Below are 21,217 nucleotides of genomic sequence, written 5' to 3'. Positions count from 1 at the left end.
GGGCAGGCAGTGTCCCCGCTTGCTGGCCAGGTACAAGGGTCCGTCCTGTTCTACAGAGGAGAGCCAACCCCCCCCCCCCATCCCCCCACAAGAGCATTCCGCGCCCTTGTCCCTGGGGGCCAGGGATGCCAGACGGCAGTGTGGCAGCGGGAATTAGGCCTGGTTACCTTGTCTACCAGACCCCTCCATATATGAAGAAAGTGACGTAGGATGGCCGGCCGGCCTGCCAGAGAGGGACCCGGAAGTAAAAGTGAAGGACTCAGCCCCCCGCCCCAACTTCATGGAACTTTCTTGCATATTTTCAGAGGTTGGAAACCCACGCTCCAGTCGCCACAAAGTGAGTCGCGTCCGGCCCCGTCGAGAGGGCCATCTCGTAGGTCCCATGAGACCCCACCTGGGCCAAAGACCGCAAGGAGAGCCGCTGAAGATCACAAACCGAGGCTCTGAGTGTTTTTCTTGGGAAACTGAAGCAGGGCTCTGGGCAAGAGGGAGCACAGAGGGAGTCGGAGAGGTCACGGCAGCTGGGGGTGCGAAGCCAGAGCGGGGGAGGCAGGGGGGAGGGGTGCTGAGTGAGGGGTAGGGGCGACCTGCGGAGGGGGGGAGGGAGGAAGGGGCCCGGGGCCGTGTGAGGAGACGGGGACCGCTCAGAGAAAGGAGCGGGTGTCCACAGCCGGTGCTGGGAAACTGGGGAGTGTCTGTTATTACCCACAGCTCCATTTCCTGCGGGTTCCCCTGTCGCTTAGCGCTTAGGAACGCCCAGGGGGCCCAGGCGCTTTTGTTGCCCCACAGAGTCCTCGTGGTAAGCGCATAGCCACCTCTGCCAGTCTGCAACCGCAGCAACCTCACCGTGGAGCGCACGCCACACTCACCCATCAGACCTACATCCCTGCCCTGGTTTCTCCGAATCTTTGGCTCGGGCAAGAGCCGGGCGGGCCGGGAATCTGTGCAGGTGGCTAACGTGGACAACAGGTGGTCAGAGTGAGTGATTGTGTTAACACGGTGATCGCACCGGCCAGGACCCGCCTGCTAACGAGGGCGCGTTGCTGCGGAAAGAGGGTCCCTCCCTCTCCTGTGCAGCCCGCTGCGATGGCAAAGTCGACAGACAGACAGGGTCCCTTCTGTTGCCTACTCTCTAACTCACTGTCTTCTTCAACCATGAAATTTTCCATTGACTTTGAACATGCGTTTCCGCCTTCTGGTATTTGCAAAGCCTGTTGCTTGTTTTGGGTTTTGTTTTGGTTTGGTGTCATTTTAATTTGCGTTTTTCGTGTGTCGCATTCGACCCTGAACTTGCTTCTGCCTTCATCCAACTGCGTCTCCGGCTCATCAAGGCTGTATCTTATTCTAAACTCCTGTTTTTCTAGGCCTTTGGTTTGAGTGGCTGGTCTGAGATGAGTTGACAGGTGTGCCATTTTCATCGCAACATCATGTCAAAAATGAGAAAGGAGCTTTGTTCTTTCTCGGTGCCACCACAGCTCCATGACGGAGACCCACGGAGGCAAAGAAGAGGCAAGGACGTGTGGTCAGCCCAGGTGAGCAAGGAAGTGCTATCAGCCCAAGTAAACAGGGAAGCACCACCAACCCAGGTGAGCAGGGAGGGGTGGTCAGCCCAGGTGGGGGGCGGTGATCAGCCCAGGTGAGCAGGGCAGGGTGGTCAGTCCAGGTGAGCAGGGAGGGGTGATCAGCCCAGGTGAGCAGGGAGGGGTGGTCAGCCCAGGTGAGCAGGGTGGGGTGGTCAGCCCAGGTGGGGGGGGCGTGATCAGCCCAGGTGAGCAGGGCAGGGTGCTCAGTCCAGGTGAGCAGGGAGGGGTGATCAGCCCAGGTGAGCAGGGAGGAGTGGTCAGCCCAGGTGAGCAGGGCGGGGTGGTCAGCCCAGGTGAGCACGAAGGGGTGGTCAGCACAGGTGAGCAGGGAGGGGTGGTCAGCCCAGGTGAGCAGGGAGGGGTGATCAGCCCAGGTGAGCAGGGAGGGGTGGTCAGCCCAGGGGAGCAGGGCAGGGTGGTCAGTCCAGGTGAGCAGGGAGGGGTGGTCAGCCCAGGTGAGCACAGAGGGGTGATCAGCCCAGGTGACCAGGGCGGGGTGGTCAGCCCCGGTGAGGGGGGGGGGGTGGTGGTCAGCCTAGGTGAGCAGGGCGGGGTGGTCAGCCCCGGTGAGCGGGGGGGGGGGGGGGGGGGGGGGGGGTGGTCAGCCCAGGTGAGGAGGGAGAGGTGGTCAGCCCAGGTGAGCAGGGCGGGGTGGTCAGCCCAGGTGAGCGGGGAGAGGTCGTCAGCCCAGGTGAGCAGGGAGGGGTGGTCAGCCCAGGTGAGCAGGGAGAGGTGGTCAGCCCAGGTGAGCAGGGCGGGGTGGTCAGCCCAGGTGAGCGGGGGGGGGGGGGGGGGGGGAGGGGGGGGGTTAGTGGTCAGCCCAGGTGAGCAGGGAGAGGTCGTCAGCCCAGGTGAGCAGGGAGGGGTGGTCAGCCCAGGTGAGCAGGGAGAGGTGGTCAGCCCAGGTGAGCAGGGAGGGGTGATCAGCCCAGGTGACCAGGGCGGGGTGGTCAGCCCAGGTGAGTGGGGGGGGGGGGGGGGTGGTCAGCCCCGGTGAGGAGGGAGAGGTGGTCAGCCCAGGTGAGCAGGGAGGGGTGGTCAGCCCAGGTGAGCAGGGAGGGATGGTCAGCCCAGGTGAGCAGGGAGGGGTGGTCAGCCCAGGTGAGCAGGGAGGGGTGGTCAGCCCAGGTGAGTGGGGGGGGGGGGTGGGGGGGGGTGGTCAGCCCCGGTGAGGAGGGAGAGGTGGTCAGCCCAGGTGAGCAGGGAGGGATGGTCAGCCCAGGTGAGCAGGAAGAGGTGGTCAGCCCAGGTGAGCAGGGAGGGGTGGTCAGCCCAGGTGAACAGGGAGGGGTGGTCAGCCCAGGTGAGCAGGAAGAGGTGATCAGCACAGGTGAGCAGGGAGGGGTGGTCAGCCCAGGTGAGCAGGGAGGGGTGGTCAGCCCAGGTGAGCGGGGGTGGGGGGTGGTCAGCCCAGGTGAGCAGGAAGAGGTGATCAGCCCAGGTGAGCAGGGCAGGGTGGTCAGCCCACGTGAGCAGGGAGGGGTGGTCAGCCCAGGTGAGCAGGAAGAGGTGATCAGCCCAGGTGAGCAGGGAGGGGTGGTCAGCCCAGGTGAGCCAATGCTCAGTTCTGCCTAAGGGTAGCATGGAAGAATGGATCAGGCCACACAAGAATATGCATGCTCTGCCTGTGGTAGCACAGACGGGCCATCATTTTATTTCATTCAGGAGTTCCAGCTCTGGAATCCCGCAGAACGAATCATTCTGGACAAGTGAACTTTCTGGATAGTTAAAGGCTCAATCCGGCCTAAGTACCAGCACGTTTCGTCCATTTGGGATTAAAACTTCCAAAACGTATCGCACTCATGCCTGCCGTCTCAGATCAAGCCAAATGTAATTAAGTTTTTCCTAATGACTGAGGCTCACTAATATGAAAATCAATTATCCTGCGTTGTAATATATTAAAGCCCACTGGGCCTATAACTGTATGAGACTCTTCTCCCTACATGACACAGCCCCTAACTGTTATATTTCTGGCCTTCTTAGATATTGAGGGGGGAAGTTAGCGAGCGTAATTATGAAAGCAACGTACACCGATGTTCCTGAGTGACATTCTAGTTGTTAACATTCACGAGGCCAGGGCACGGCCAACCTGGACAGAAGTGAGACTTGGGGCTATAATAGGCTCTGGAAGCCCCTTGCTCTGCCAGGAACGAACCCCGTAGTTGGTGGACAGTGTGGAGACTGGGAGGCTGGAGCAGGGCTTGGCAGCAAGAGCATCTGGAGGTGGCAACGTGTATATGTGTATTTTTTGCAAGAAGCGCGGCTCACATAGCCTGCCAGCTGTCGCCTCTTACGGTTGTCTGTTTACCTGCCCCCATCTCCTGGCTTCTCATTTACTGTTTTTGATCTGGCCAGAAATCAGACGACTGCACATCTTAGAATTAATTACATGCACAAGAAGAACGGGAAGACCCGAGAGCCGGGAGCCACCGTCTGTACTAAAGCCAAGATATGCAAACCCTGAAACATCTATTTTTTGTAGCGTATCCTTTATGTCACTCTTTTTTTGAAGTCATCTCCTCACCCCGTGTGGGGCTTGAACTCATGACCCAGAGATCAAGAGTCACTTGCTCTACCGACTGAGCCAGCCAGGCGCCCCTGAAACATCGTTTTTGACTACTCAAAACGTTTCTATTTCCTTTCTGACTTCCAGCTATGTCCATATGCGTGAAGCAGGAACACAACGAAATTGTCATATTAAATAATCTTCTTGCAGAATATTCAGCCATATCCGCCCGCAACTCAGTAGGGACGCCCATGCATTCTCTCACCAGCCTCCCTAGAAAGACATTCAATCTTACAGGGTATTTTCCATTTCATCCGTTCCCCTAGAATTCAATGTCTACCCTTTAGGGTGTCTACTAACAGGCGTTTTCCTCCATCATATCTACCCTTCTTCCAGGAACCCACATCAAAAAAAATAATAACAATAATAAAATAACACCCAGGCCAAAACCCGAGTGGAAATTCCCCTCTCTACTGTTAGCTTAGGTATTAGCAAAATAGGAACCAAATACCTAACAACGTTTACAGCTCAGCTTGCCATCGACATTCTGAGCCGCCGTCTGTGTAAACTCACCGTAGAACCTGCTGTTGGAAGTGGCTCTCCCATTTGCACCTGCTCGCTGGACCCTCTACTCCTTGGAGCAGGTCAGAGTCTCGCTTATAGCCTTTTCATGTACGCCACCCCCACTTTACTTCTGTAGGGCAGGTATGTGTCTTTCAGCTCCGCCCCAAAACCGGTCAGTAAGTAATTCCAAATCTATACTGGTCCTGCCTGACTCTCCCCTTACGCCCAAGCGAGTGGTTATGTACATCGACTGAATCAGTTCCCTGTGGCTGCTGTAACAGACTGCCACGGAGTCAGCGCCGAAAACGACATCCGCTGATTCTCTTACAGGGGCGCCCGGGTGGTGCAGTCCGTTGAGCGTCAGACTTCGACTTCGGCTCAGGCCACAATCTCACAGTTCGTGAGTTCCAGGCCTCCATTGGTCTCTGTGCTGACATCTTGGAGCCTGGGGCCGGCTTCGGATTCTGTGTCTCCCTCTCTCTCTGCCCCTCCCCTGCCGTGCTCTCTCTCTCTCTCTCTCTCTCTGTCTCAAAGATAAGTAAACAAAAAAATAGAAAAAAATGCATTCGCTTACAGACATGGAGGTCAGAAATCCAAAATCAGTTTCACTGGGTTCAAGCCAAGGAGTTGGCAGGGGTGGTCCTTTCTGGAGGTTCTGAGGGGAGAATCTGTTCCCTTGCCCACCCTTAGGCACGCACTCCCTCCTAGAATCCCTCCAATCTTTTGTTCCAATCATCACACCTCCTGTTTCCTCCTTTGATCTTGCTTCCCTCTTAGAGGATCCTTGAGATTACATTCAGAGCCCACCCAAGAATTCCAGAATAATCTCCCCATCTCAAGATCCTGAATCACATCTGCAAGTCTCTTTGGTGACATTCACAGGTTCCAGGGGTCAGATACCTGTGGAGGCAATATTCAGCCTACCCCAAGGAAGGATGTAGGGACCCACCGAACTAAATGAAACCTGAGAGCTGCTGACAACTGGATTTAGACTCTAAAGAACAGAGTAATAAATCAGCGATGTCATGGGGCGCCTGGCTGGCTCAGTCGGTTAAGCGGCCAGTTTTGGCTCAGGTCATGATCTCCTGGTTCTCTGCTGTCAGCATAGCGCCCGCTTCAGATCCTCTCTCCCACTCTCTCTCTCTGCCCCTCCCCTGCTCTCACTCTCTTTCTGGAAAATAAATGAACGTTAAAAAAAATTAGCAAGGTCATGAAACACACCAGGAATGGAGGGGGCTGTAAAGGAGCAAGATGGACAATAGCCGGTCTGTCGACAGAATGCCTACGGCCAGGCATTTCCCTGAGCTTTTAATGGTCACAATGATATGACCAGAGTCAGCTGGTTGCATTAGCACAGCAACCAGTAAGCTGAAAAAAGGTGACAGTAGCACTTTAGGAAAGGATGTCAAAGACCCAATGTGGTCAATCTGCCAGGGGCGGGCAGGACCCACACCCCCTGGTGTATATCAAGGGGGACAGAGGAGTCACCTTTTGGCCTGAGTCACAATCTGGCGTGCGGGGGGCGGGGGGTCTCTGCAGCAGGAATATAGAGTCTTTTGCTTTGTGCCCTGCAAGCCTCTGCCATATTGATCGAAGAGTGAAAAGGAGGACATCACAGATACACTGACATTTAAAATCTTTAAGATTTTTTCCATTTCAGCAGAGGAAACCTAACTTATTTTTTAGCAACACTTCCACCAAGAAAATTAGAAATGCTGGACAAAACAGGTTTTTTTTTGAAAAATCTCTTCGAAAGCATCAGAGATCACCAAGGCAGGGATATATAAATAGGAATACGACACCAGAGGTTGGGTTTGTCCCAGGAATGCAGGGTTAGTTTAACATTTGAAATCAACGTAACAAAAAATAGGAGAAAAAGATATTAAAAGCCTTTCAACACCTGCAGAAAAAACATCAGTTGATAAAATTCACCATCCAAAAGAGAAAATCAAAATCCACCTATGGTTAAAAAAAAAAAAAAAAACCCTCTTAGGAAACTAGGGGAAAAGGGGGAATTTTCTCAGTCTGATAAAGAATATCTACAGCAAATTCTACAGCAAACATTGTACTTAATGGTGAAATATCGGAAGTTTCCCTCTGAGATTAGGAAAGAGATTAGGATACTTGCTATCTCAACATTATATTAAAATTCTCCTGGAAGGAGGGAAAGTTTTAGGGATTAGAAAGGCAGAAATACAACTCTCTATTCATAGATGACATACTAGATACATAGACAATCCGAAATCCAAAGCTATATTATTATAATTAGTAAGTGAGTTTACAAAGTTGATGTATACAAGGACAGTATACAGAATGCAATTGTATTTCTATAGAACAGCAACAGACCATTAGAAAATAAAACTTAGGGGCAACTGGGTGGCTCGGTCAGTTAAGCATCCGACTTCGGCTCAGATCATGATTTTGCGGTTTATGAGTTCAAGCCTTGGGTTGGGCTCTGTGCTGACAGCTCAGAGCCTGGAACCTGCTTCGGATTCTGTGTCTCCCTCTCTCTCTGCCCCTCCCCTGCTTGCTCTCTCTCTCTCCCTCTCTCTCTCTGTCTTTCTCTTGTGCTCTCTCTCTCAAAAAAAAAAATTAAAAATTTTTTTAAAAAAGAAAATAAAACAAATTTTTTTTAGTAAACTCTACCCCCAACATGAGGTTCAAACTCACTAACTCAAGATCAAGAGTCACATGCTCTGGGGTGCCTGCGTGGCTCAGTCCAACTCTTGATTTCAGCTCAGGTCATGATCTCCTGGTTTATGGGATCAAGCCCCTCATTGGGCTCTGTGCTGACAGTGTAGAGCCTGCTTAGAATTCTCTCTCCCCCTCACTCTTTCTCTCTTCCTGTTTCCTGTTTGCTCTCTCTCTCTCTCTCTCTCTCTCTCAAAATAAAGAAATAAACATTAAAAAAAGTTTCATGCTCTACTGACTACATAAGCCAGGTGCCCCAAAACTTAAAATCTTTTTAATTTTAAAAATTATATTACTACAAGAACTCTCAGTACTGTTTTCTAACTTTGTACTGTAAATCCAAAATTATTGTAAAATAAAAAGTCAAATTTTTAAAAGATTATATCATTTACAATGGCATCAAAAAATCAAATGCCCATGAATAATTCTAACAACAGATGATTGAGAAAAATCAAAGACCTCAACAGACAAGAAGATAGACAAGAATTTCTTAAACAAGGCATTTTTTATTAATTTATCTTTAAACAAGATTTTTTTTAACAAGGTATATTTTTTTTAAAGATTACTTGAGGAACACCTGGCTGGCTCAGTCGGTTGAGCATCTGGCTTTGGCTCAGGTCATGATCTCACAGTCCGTGAGTTCGAGCCCTGAGTCAGGCTCTGCGCTGACAGCTCGGAGCCTGGAGCCTCCTTTGGATTCTGTGTCTCCCCTCCCCCACTTGTGCTCTGTCTCTGTCTATCAAAAATAAATAAAATTTAAAAAATAATAATCAAAAATAAAGAAAAATAAAGAAAAGATTGTAAAAACAGTTCAAACTCTCACTCCTTGCCAGTGGAAGGACATGAAATGGATTCAGCCATTTTGGAAAACTGTCCGTCTCTACTAAAGTTGAAAGTACACAAACCCAATGACCTAACAATATGTAGACACCCGGCAGGAATCTGGACGTTTGTGTACCAACAGACAAGTACAAGAATGTTCATCATGGCCCTATTCGTTGTAGCTGAAAACTGGAAATGACTCAAATATCCGTTAACAGCAGAATGGATAAATAGATAGTGGTGTATTTATTTATTTTTTAAAGATTTTCTTTTTTTAAGTAATCTCTACACCCAGCTGGGGGCTTGAACTCACGACTCTGAGATCAAGAGTCTCACACTCCACTGACGGAGCCAGCCAGGCGCCTCTCCGCTTCTTGATATACACCCGGAAGAAGGAAAGCTGGGACTCAGACAGATACTTGCACACCCATGTTCCCAATAGGATTATTCACAATGGTCAAAAAGTGCAATCAACCAAGGGTCCTTTGACAGATGAATGGATAAACCAAATGTCACACACACACACACACACACACACACACACACACACTGCAATATTATTCAGGCTTTAAAAGGAAGGAGATTATTTTTATTTCTTTTTTTCCAGCTTTATTGAGATAAAACTGACATCTAACATTGTGTAAGTTTAAGGTGGACAATGTATTAATCTGATACACGTATATATCACAAAATCATTACCACCATAGTGTTAACTAGGAAGGAAATTCTGACAGGTACACACTACAGCCAGAAGAAACCCCGACAACGTGCCAAGTGAAATAAGCCGGACACAAAAGGACACATATTGTACAATTCCACTCACAGGAGGATGTGGAGTAGACACAGAAAGCAGGATGGAAGTTACCAGGACATGGGGCGCCTGGGTGGCTCAGTTGGTTCAGCATCCGACTTCTCCGGCTCGGGTCATGATCTCACGGTTCGTGAGTTCGAGCCCCGCGTCGGGCTCTGTGCTGACAGCTCGGAGCCTGGAGGCTGCTTCGGATTCTGTGTCTCCCTCTCTCTGCCCATCCACTGCTCGCACTCTCTCTCTGTCTCTCTCTCACAAATCAAATAAAAACATTAAAAAAATTAACTTACAATTTTTTTAAGTTTTTAAAATAAAATTTAAAAACGTCATCAAAAACAGGCCCATGAGGTATTACAAGAGAGTTTTCTCAAACATCTAAGAAACAATTCTAAATGTATATAAAACATAGCTAGGACAGGGGTAGATAAACCACAGTTTGTGAGCTGAATTTGGCCATGTCTGTTCTGCCCATCGTCCATGGCCACCCGCATATGCTAAGGGTTGTGCTGAGTAGTTGCAACAGAAACCATAGAATCTGCAAAGTCTAATGTATTTCCTCCCTGACCCTTGACAGAAAAAAAAAAAAATGCCAGTAAAAAAGAACCCCCTACAACTCATTTGATAAGCCTTGTATATTCAAGGGACATCGCTCTCTTTTTTTAAAATTCTTAAATTTATTTTTATTTTGGGGGGGGGGGCATGTGGGCACATGCAAGTGGGGGAGGGGCAGAAGGAGAATGGAGAGAATCCCAACCAGGTTCCACACTCAGAGCAGACCCCCACGCGGGGCTCAATCCCCAACCATGAGATTATGATCTGAGCCAAAACCAAGAATTGGACACACTGAGGGAGCCAACCAGGTGCCCCTCAGGGGACATCTCTTAAGAGAGGGTCTCTCTGGCCACTCATCCTAAAGCACTCACCTGTCACTCCCCATCCTTCCTGTCTCTTCTTGCATCATTGTTCTAAGTATGATCAATTTTTTTTTTAAATTTTTTTAACGTTTATTTATTTTTGAGAGAGGGGAGGAGAGAGGCAGAGAGAGAGGGAGACACAGAATCCGAAGCAGACTCCAGGCTCTGAGCTGTCAGCAAAGAACCTGATGTGGGGCTCAAACTCACGAACCGCGAGATCATGACCTGAGCCGAAGTCGGACGCTTAACCAACTGAGCCACCCAGGTGCCCCTCAAATTTTCTTTTTAAGTTCTGAACCTGGTCTTGATTCCATCCTAGAAGTCGTTAGCATTAAGGATGGGGAGAATTCGAGTGCATTCTTCAAGTAAGAACATTCCCTTTCTTCACTCCTGGGTTTGCTCAGGCGCTGGGCTCCTTCTTTACATCACCTATTGTTGGGTACCTCATAGAAATAAAAATGTGTCTTTTAGATGTCTTATCTAAATTTGTGGATATTTCCTTTTCTTCCAGCAGCCCTGATTCCAATTTCTCTAAGCCCAGATTTCAACACTTCCACCTTCATGAACATGAATAAGCTTTTAACGGACGATTCAAATCCTTGTAACTTGCAAGGGTGCCTGGGTGGCTCAGTCGGTTGAGCGTCCGACTTCGGCTCAGGTCATGATCTTGTGGTTCGTGAGTTTGAGCCCCACATCGGGCTCTGTGCTGACAGCTGAGAGCCTGGAGCCTGCTTCCGATTCTGTGTCTCGTTCTCTCTCTGCCCCTCCCCCACTCACGCTCTGTCTCCCTCTCTCAAAAATAAACATTAAAAAATTTTTTAAATAATAAAAAAGTAAAATATGTTTAAGACTATTCAACAGGAAATAAGATAGTGACAACAAGCATCTACTTGTCCTCGTTTTGGTAAATGAGTAAAGCTCTGTACCGTCCAGGGCCAGAAGGTACTAGTCACTTAGTTTTCGAGATCAGGCTGCTTGAGAAGAGGCCCCAACAACACCTTACGTTAGATTTTGCTTGTCCTCCCGTAACCGGTGACTCACTGAAGTACTCTGGAAGACACAAAGACGCCAGTGCTGTTTTGCTTTTCTTCGATTGCCTCTCAATGTCATGCTTTCGGAAAGAAAACTTTTCCGTGGGCTCATCACTTGGCCCATGCCCTCTGCGCGGACACACAGAGGACCGCCGCCATATTGAATGAAGCTGGGTTCCTCCGAGGGTGCAGTTTTTCTAGCTGAAGTATATACTGTGCGCTCATGACATCCAGTGGTCAGAAAAATACTGTGCAGAATTTTATTTTATTTTTTTTTAGTTCCAGATACCATCTACAATGTAACTGCAAACTGCTGATCCGTAGAAGGATAAAGGATCCACAGTGAAAGAGGGATGAGTTTGGTGTCTCCCCGAGGCAATGTTGGGGAGCGTCCAGGCTGACCCAGGAAACCTATTCGACGGATGCCCATAAAAGGTCATTTGGATGTTCAGGAAATCCCATTCCCCATACCTTCCAAGATGTGGTTACGGAAAAAGTGATCCATTGTCTTTCGTTGAGGTAAAATTTACATAACCTCAAATTAACCTTTTTATTTTTTTATTTATTATTTTTTTTTAATGTTTATTTATTCTTGAGACAGAGACAAGAGTATGAACAGGGGTGGGGCAGAGAGAGAGGGAGACACAGAATCCGAAACAGGCTCCAGGCTCTGCATTGTCAGCACAGAGCCCGATGCGGGGCTCGAACCCACGAACTGTGAGATCATGACCTGAGCTGAAGTCGACGCCCAGCCGACTGAGCCACCCAGGCGCCCCTCAAATTAACCTTTTTAAAGAGTACCGTTCAGTGGCACTTAGTACCTTCAGAATGTTAGGCAACCACCACCTCCGTCTAGTTCCAGAACATTTTCATCAACCCCAAGAAAATCCTGTAGCCATTACACAATCACTCCCCATTCCCTCCTTCCTTCAGTCCCTGGAAACCACCGGTCTGTTTTTTATCTCTATGGATTTGCCCATTCCGGTTATTTCATATAAAAGAAACCACCCTGGGTCACCTGGGTGGCTCAGTTGGTGGAGCCTGCCACCCTTGGTCTTGGGGTCATGAGTTCGAGCCCCATGTTGGGTGTAGAGATCACTTAAAAATAAAAAATAAAAATTGGGGTGCCTGGTGGTTCAGTTGGTTGAGCGTCTGATGCTTGATTTCAGCTCAGGTCATGATCTCATCATTCTCCTTCTCTCTCTGCCCCTTCCTCTCTCTGTCTCTCTCTGAAAAGAAAGAAGCTTGAAACAATAAAAATTTAAAAAATCTTAAAAAATAAATGCAACCATCCTATATGTGGCTTTTATGTCTGGCTTCTTTCACTTAGCATATTTTTTTCTGAGGTTCATCCACTATAGCATTGTATTAGCATTTCATTCCTTTTCATGCCTGAGTAATATTCTATTATACAAATATATAACACTTTATTTATCAACTCAACTGTTGATGGACATTTCAGCTGTTGCCAACATTCAGCTATTGCCGATGGTGCAACTATGAACATTTGTGTACAAGCATTTGTTTGAGTATCTGGTTTCAATATTCTGAGGTATATACCTAAGAGTGGAATCACCAGGTCACATGGTAATTCTACTTAACTAGTTGAAGAAAAAATGTTTAGAATCCTTGACATCGATAGAAGAAATTGGAATAGATTTTTAGACTCCTTGAAATTGACAGAGGAAGAATTTTATTTAGATCAGGACCAACTTTTCCCAAATGACCCTTGATTTTTTTTTTTTCTTTCTTAGGTTTCCATCATTCATGTGTATCGAAAGGAATTGGCTCAGCCTAAAAGTACCCACGGGAATGAATGCAGATGGGAGAGATAAAAGAACCCATTCAGGGGAAAGTTAATTTGCCTAAGGATTCTCTGTTGTTTAGTTGGATATGACAGTTCAGCAAATGGAAATCCTTGCCCTAAATCTTTGGTATGAGCTCTGTCATAACGTTTTGTTTGAGAGTAGCCTGCAGACCTAGAATGAATGTGGACAGCCAAAGTGAATTAATTAAGCTGAAAATAACCGTCAAAACAATGATTTCCCTGGTGTGTTTTTTATTCAAACCTTCCGGGTCACTAATTTGTCATGTTTTCTTTAAAAGGAGAAAACAATGGGGGAGTGTATTTGGCGCCCTCTACTGTGAGAAGGAGTCATTTGGCATAAATGAATGTTCCCGTAAACCCCTGTTATAAATACGTTAGCCATTTTGGATGAAATGCTTTCTAAAACAGCACTCGATTTCCTGTCTTCTTAAACAGAAGATTCTCAATGTGATCATCAACATATTTGTCGGACCCAGTTTGAGCTACAACAGTGGTCTTCTCAAGAGTAGGGGGGAGCTTGGAAAGGGTGTTACAGTGCCTGCAATTTACTCTAAAATCCTTCAGCATGATACGTACACGTGACTTAGTTTCAGTCTACTTCCCAGAGACAGCCAGCTCTGCTCAACTGGAAATGCAAATCTCCAGAGGCAGTCAGAACCTACATTCGAAAGACACGTCGAAAGCCCACTTTGGTGGGGCACCTGGGCGGCTCAGTCAATTAAGCATCCAACTCTTGATTTCGGCTCAGGTCGTGATCTCACAGTTCGTGGGACTGAGCCCCTCATCGGGCTCCGCATCAGCACAGAGCCAACTGGGGAGTCTCTCTCTCCCTCTCTGCCCCTCCCATGTGCGCTCTCTTTCTCCCCAAATACATAAACCTACCGCATCTTCTTTGTCCATTCATCAGTCGATGGACGTTCGGCTCTTTCCATACTTTGGCTATTGTTGATGGTGCTGCTGTAAACATCGGGGTGCACGTGCCCCTTCAAATCAGCATCTCTGTAGCCTTTGGATAAGTACCTAGTAGTGCCATTGCTGGGCCATAAGGTAGTTCTACTGTGAGTTTCTGAGGAACCTCCATACTGTTTTCCAGAGTGGCTGCACCAGTTTGCATTCCCACCGACAGTGCAAAAGTGTTCCCTTTTCTCCACGTCCTCACCAACATCTGTTGTTTCCTGAGTTGTTCGTTTTAGCCATTCTGACCGGTGTGAGGTACATATACAACGGAATACGACTTGGCCATCCAAAAGAATAGAATCTTGCCCTTTGCAACAACGTGGATGGAACCTAACTCTTAAGAGTTAAGAGACTCTTAACAACAGAGACCAAACTGGGGGCTGTTGGACGGGTTGCGGGTGGGGGGATGGGCTAGATGGGCAAGGGACATTAAGGAGGACGCTTGTTGGGATGAGCACTGGGTGTTATACCCGGGGGATGAATCACTGGAAACTACTCCTGAAATCATTATTGCACTGTATGCTAACTGGGATGGAAATTAAAAAATAAATTAATTACATTTAAAAAATACATCCGGTCATTTTTTTTTAATTTTTTAAAAATTTATTTAAGTAATCTCTACACCCAGCGTGGGGCTCACACTCACAACCCCGAGATCAAGAGTTGCGCACTCTTCCAACTGAGTCAGCCAGGTGCCCCCCCCATCTGGTCACTTTTGAAATCTCTTCCGATGACTCAATTTTTAACAATTTTTTAAGAAATTTCATATATAGATATTTAATTATCCGCATCTGATCTCTCCACCGTCTGAAATCTTTCTCTGGCCGAAGTCTGTTGTTTGTCGTTTCTGTTGACTCTCACTCACGGTGGCTTGTTTCCTTGTGTGTTTGCAAATCATGTCTTATGAGCTTGTCTTTAGTTGAACTTGACATGTGTGGTCCTGGGGGCTAAACTGGGGGTGCTTCTTCCCTCCAGAGAGGAGTGACATGTGACAAAATGTCACTTTTTAAGTGGGCCACAAAATGGAAAAACGGTGAATGAAATATAATAAAATGCCCTGTGGTCTGACACCGTGGAAACTGTAGTGCCCCAGGAGGTGAGCAGGGGAGTAGATCTGACGCGGGTGTTAAAGGCAGTGAGAGAGATGGCTTGTGACGTCATCAAGTCGTGTGATAACCTCTTCCTTTAGAAAAAATTACTCTCATGGCCCCACAGGAATGAGGAGTATTATCAAATACAATCACTTTGGAATGCTTGCTCACTTAGCTGGACAAAATTTGCCAGGAAAACAAAACAAAACAAAACAAAACTCTGCGGGGCGCCTGGGTGGTTCAGTCAGTTAAGTCGGACTTCAGCACAGGTCATGATCTCACAGCTTGCGAGTTCAAGCCCCACATCAGGCCCGTTGCCGTCAGCACCAAGCCTGCTTGGGATCCTCTGTCCCCCTCTCTCTGCCCCTCCCCCCCCCAAAAAAATAAATAAACATTTTTTTAAAACTTGGATATAGAGGACTCTGATACAAGGTGAGCGGTAGTCCCGGGATTTCTGTGCAATACAGCAACAGATAGGAAGAGAGATCTAGAAGACTTGTCTTAAAATAGGACGGGTGCCTAATTTTACCTAAGTTGTGTTTGGGGAGATGCCTTGGGGGAGATGCTGGTGGGGACCATAGGGCAGCCAAAGACCCTCCGCTGGCACCCCCACCGAAGGTCTGTCCATAAGCTGCAGAGAAATCAGTCCCTGTCCCCTGCCTCTGTGTCAGGGAGATGTTGAGCTCCTCCTGAAGATGATGTTTTCTTTCTTTTTCAGTTCATTTATTTATTTTGAGAGAGAGAGAAAGCGTGAGTGCGGGAGGGGCAGAGAGCGAGGGAGAGAGAGAGGATCTCAAACAGGCTTTGCGCTGTCAGTGAGGAGCCCTACGTGGGGCTTGAACCTCCGAACCGAAAGATCATGACCTGAGCGGAAGTTAAATGCCTAACTGACAAAGCCACCCAGGCGCCCCAAAGCAGATGTTTTCTATATCTTGTTCCACCTGTTCCCTAAGTCGTGGTGTTTGGAGCATAAGTGTCTTATAAATTGCTGATTACAGGGGGGAAAAAAAACATTATCCACACAGCAGGCCAGTGCCAAAACCTGCATTTCACGGATGCCAGGCTAACGGTGCCTTGGGCAGCTTGCTGAGTTCCTAACTAGGTTTTATCCCATTTGTCCCAGGAAGCTGGGGAGAGATTTGGCTGGCTGACAATCCTTGTGGTTGTCAAAAGCCCAGAGAGATCCTGCTCGAGGCCCAGGAAGAGGCAGACGTCTTCTGTGATTGCCCACAGCCAGTCTCCACTGGGAGGGGGGATTCGGATGCCCGCGAAGACTGGGTCCTTTTCTCCTTCAGAATCTCATGGGTGCAGGTGGCTTCCTGAAGAAGGCTCCCACCGGGTCTCAGCGTGGACAGATAAGGACGATGAGAGGAATCTGACACTCGGTGGGTTCGAAGGAGCTAGAAAATAGCATCCAACATCCCCTACGGAGAAGCCCTTCATCCATCCAACAAAAATGTATCCAGCCCATGCTCTGGGTTGGACCTGTGGACACAGAGGGGCCTTATACTCGCTGGATGGACGGGGGAGGCAGCCTGGAGAGCAGGCCGTTAGAGGGTGAGGGACGGACAGAGGCCAGAGGCCAGAGCCCAGAGCCCAGGGCCTAGAGCAGGCAGTGCCCTGCCACAGGCTGGGAGCCGGGCTGGAGTGCAGACAGAACGCTGTGGGAGAGGTATTTGCTTTATAATGTCCTCTGTGCTGGCGTCATGTAAAGCATCATAACGGGCTTTGTTGTTTTGTCGTTTGGGCCAGCCGATCAGAGGGGACGAGGGTCAGTATGTTTTGTCGTTTGGGCCAGCCGATCAGAGGGGACAAGGGTCAGTATCCCAGGTGAAAGGACGCCCGCAAACAGAAACACGGGTGGTTGCCGACCATGCACTGTCCCCCAACCCAGGAGGGGGGACTGGAGCACAGGGGTTGGAAATAACACTCTTCCCTAGCCTGCGGTCTCCGGCCCCTCGACACGGCCCTTGGGGCTTCACGTCTTCAGGTTTCTGGGTTGTACAAAAAGAAGGTCACCTCATTCTAGACCTGGCTATCAGCGCTTTCTAGAGAGCTAAAGAAATGCGTGTTAATACCGCTAATTCCGTGACTTTGTCTGGGGCTTTATACCTTCCAGCCCATGCTTTGCTTTTGAGACCAGAAACTGACTCTGCGGGCACTGGGCTGGCCTCTGAGAACCACGGCCACACCTGAGTGTCTGCATGAGGTCTGCCCCTCCTCTCTCTTCCCTCCTTGGCTCGTCTTTATGCTTCCCGGAGTCTCCTGCCTAGGAAAATGGCTTGATTAGTACAAGAACTTCCTGAAAGACCCATCAACTTTTCAATGGAAAACCACCAACGGGACGCCTGTGCCCTAAGATTCTCTGAATCCCTTAAAACACTGGCTAATTGCAGGGCGCCTGGGTGGCTCAGTCAGTCAAGCATCTGACTCTCAGGTCACGATCTCACGGTTCATGGGTTCAAGCCCCTCGCACTGACAGTGAGAAGCCTACTTGGGATTCTCTCTCTCCCTCTCTCTGCCTCTCCCCTGCTCACTCTCACTTGCTCTCTCTCTCTCAGAATAAAGAAATAAGCATTTTTCTAAAACACTGGCTAATTTCAAAATCCTCCTGTCCCTCTTCCCACCAATCCTGGACTGTTGTATGACTCCTGGCCCATCCAAACCAAGCCTCCGTGTCGACAGAGCCGCTTTAAACCACACTTCCAATGACCAGTAAATGCTGATCTTACCTTGCCCCCCTCAGAGGACCTGCTGAAACTTTGCAAAGTGGCGACGCCCCTTACCGTGGTAAGCAGTAAATTCTGCTTTCTTTTAGCAACAGATTGTGTTGGTAATATGTGGGGAGCCAGCTGTTGGCCGTTTCTTTTTGTGGCAGCCTTCTGAGTTAGGCGATAGAGATGTTTCTCCCCCATCTAACAAATGGGGAGCCTGAGGTATGGAAAGTCATAAGGTGTTTCCAGGGTGGGGCTGGGAACCCGAGCCCCAGCCTCAGGGGTTTCTTCCCGGACAACAAGCATCAGCTAGTTCCTAGAAGGAAAATCAAGCCGCTAAGCCAAGGTTGGATCAAAGGGGCGCCTGGATGGCTCAGTTGGTGGCTCAGTCGGTGGCTCAGTTGGTGGCTCAGTCGGTGGCTCAGTTGGTGGCTCAGTCGGTTAAGTGTTTGGCTTCAGTTCAGGTCATGATTCCACAGTCCATGAGTTCGAGCCCCGCGTTGGGCTGTGCTGACAGCTCGGAGCCTGGAGCCTGCTTTAAATTCTGTGTCTCCCTCTCTCTCTGCCCCTCCCCCACTCACACTCTGTGTGTGTGTTTCTCTCTCAAAAATAAACATTAAAAATTTTTAATAAACTATTTTCTTTCCTTTCTTTCTTAATTTTTTTCATCTTTATTTTATTTTGAGAGAGAGGTAGAGAGAGAGAGCATCGGAAGGGGCTGAGAGAATCCTAAGTAGGCTCCAAGGGCTCAGCTCAGAGTCGGACACAGGGCTCGATCCCACGAACCGTGAGATCATGACCTGAGCCAAAATCAAGAGTCAGATGCTTAACCAATTGAGCCACCCGGGCACCCCAGTATCACTTTGTTTCTAATCAAGGTTTACTTAAAACAATGAAAAATAAGAGACATGTGCCTGGGTCTCTCTGCAAACAACTTTCTCTCGCTCCTGCCTCTTCCCATCCCATGCCTTTAACCTCCTCGTCTAGCACGCGGTGTGGACACACGTGTCTCTTGCATTGCACCGCAGTGGGCCATTTTTATTTTTAATCATCTCTTTACATTATTTTTTAATATTTATTTATTTTTGAGAGAGGGAGAGAGAGAGCATGAGCAGGAGAGGCGCAGAGAGAGAAGGAGACACAGAATCCGAAGCAGGCTCCACACTATCATCGCAAAGCTGGACGTGGGGCTCAAACCCACAAACTATGAGATCGTGATCTGAGCCGAAGTCAGACACTGAACCAGATGAGCTACCCAGGTGGCCCTATTTTTAATCCTTTGTAATCACAGAACTTCCTTTTAGGTACTTTTTATGTACTTGGCGTTAGACCTTTTCATACCCAAGGTGATCGTGTTTACAGACTGAATTGAGAAATCCCTAAAATCTTTCTCGGGAAACCTGCTCTGTCGCCAGGTCAGGCCTCGCTCCCACACGCAGGGGGTCAACGGTCACCCAGGAGCCAGGACGGTGTGAAGTCCCACCGTGGTCCCTCACTAGCCACGCAGTTGACTGCTCCCTGCAGTGTCTCTGTTGGGGAAGGAATACCAGGCTGAAGGTACCCAAGTATTTGAAGGAAGTAGCCCAAACCCCCAACAAAAAGGGGGTGTTAATATTTGAAATTTATGCATCACTCCATGCACACAGGCCGTTTGTGTGTTGACTTTACTGTTCAAATAATACTGGAACCTTACAGAAAGTTTGGGGCGGGCACGCCTGGAGAACTGCCCTCAATTCCACCCCCTAAATATCATTTTTCAGACCTAGGGTGTATTTCGTCCAAAACACTAATTTGTTTTTCAGATTATAGGTTAGAAATCCTCAGTGATATGAAAAGATGTCTCACAGTATGTTTTTAAGTGGGGGGAAAAAAGCAAGCTACTCAACAGTGTGTTCAAAATTAGCCCATTTTTTAAAGAAAACTTCTTAATGTTTATTTTTGAGAGAGAGAGAGAGAAATAGCAGGGGAGGGGCTGAGGAAGAGGGGGACAGAGGAACTGAAGTGGGCTCTCCACTGCTGTGGGGCTTGAACTCACAAACTGTGAGATCATGATTTCAGCCAAAGCCAGATGCTAAACCGACTGAGCCACCCAGGCGCCCCCCCCCCAAAATTAGTCCCTTTGTTGGGGGCACCTATATCCATATTTAAGCAAAGGAAAAAAGATGAATACAATCCAAGAATTCCACTTCTAGGTTTAAACACAAGAGAAACGATAGCATACGTCCACACAAAAACATGGGCACGAATGGTCACAGAAGCATTATTCACAACAGCCAAAAGGTGAAAACAACCCAAATGTCCACCAGCTGTTGAACGGATTAAAAATGTGGTATATCTGGGGCGCCTGGCTAGCGTAGTCAGTAGAGCATGAGACGCCTGATCTCGGGGTTGTGGATTCGAGCCCCATGTTGGGTGTAGAGATCATTTAAAAGAGATCATTTAAGGGGTGCCTGGGTGGCTCCATAAGTTGAGCATCTGACTCTTGATTTCGGCTCAGGTCAGGATCCCAGGGTCGAGGGATTGGGCCTCGTGTCGGGCTCTGCACTGAGTGTGGAGCCTGCTTGGGATTTTCTTCCCTCTCTCTCTGTCCCTCCCCACCCCCCCTCAAAATAAATAAACTTAAAAAAAAAAAGAGTCCAAATTTGGGAACAACCTAAGTGTCCATCAGCAGGACACTAATTAAATCACATGTGATATTTAAACTATGATGTTCAATGCTGCCTTAAGAACACAGAAGAGGGAAGGGTGCCCGAGTGGCTCAGTTGGTTGAGTGAATGACTTCGGTTCGGGTCATGATCTCACGGTTCGTGGGTTCGAGCCCCCATCAGGCTCTGTGCTGACAGCTCAGAGCCTGGCGCCTGCTTCGCATTCCGCTTCTCCCTCTCTCTCTGCTGCTTCCCCTGTTTGCACTCTGTCTCTGTCTCTCTCAAAAATAAATAAAACATTAAAAAAAATTTTTTTTTAAAAAAAAGGGGAGACTCTTAAATATAGAGAACAACCTGAGGGTTGTTGGAGGGATTGTGGGTGGGGGGGATGGGCTAAATGGGCAAGGGACATTACGGAGGACACTTGTTGGGATGAGCACTGGGTATTATATGTAGGGGATGAATCACTGGAAACTACTCCTGAAATCATTATTGCACTACGTGCTGACTAACTTGGATGTAAATTTAAAAAACAAACAAACAAACAAACAAAAAATGAAAACAAAACTCAGTAAGGCAAACAACTCGCTTCAAAATAAATAAATAAATAAATAAATAAATAAATAAATAATTTCTAAAATAAAAAATAAAAAAGTGTATGTGGATTAAGGGAAAAAAAAAAAAAAGAACACGGGAAGGGGTCCTGGGTGGCTCAGTCAGTTGAGCGTCCAACCCTTGATTTCCACTCAGGTCATGATCTCATGGTTCGTGGGTTCGAGCCCCATGTCAGGCTGACAGCTCAGAGCTTGGAGCCTGCTTTGGATTCTGTGTCTCCCTCTCTCTCCTACCTCCCCCGCTCACACTCTGTCTCTCTAAAATGAATAAACATTAAAAAAATTTTTTTTTTCTTAAAGATTCTCTCTCCGGCCCCTCTCCCTGCTCATGCTCGCTCTCCTCTAAAAAAAACTAAAAGTAAAAACGAAAAAATGAAAGCACAGATAGATGAACTGAGAAATATACACTTGATATAATGGGGTGGGGAGGAAAGAGAATCGTAGAGCTC

The sequence above is a fragment of the Panthera leo genome, chromosome C1 (genome assembly GCF_018350215.1).
Source record: "Panthera leo isolate Ple1 chromosome C1, P.leo_Ple1_pat1.1, whole genome shotgun sequence".
Classification (NCBI taxonomy): Eukaryota; Metazoa; Chordata; class Mammalia; order Carnivora; family Felidae; genus Panthera; species Panthera leo.
Note: the sequence above shows the minus strand (reverse complement) of the source record.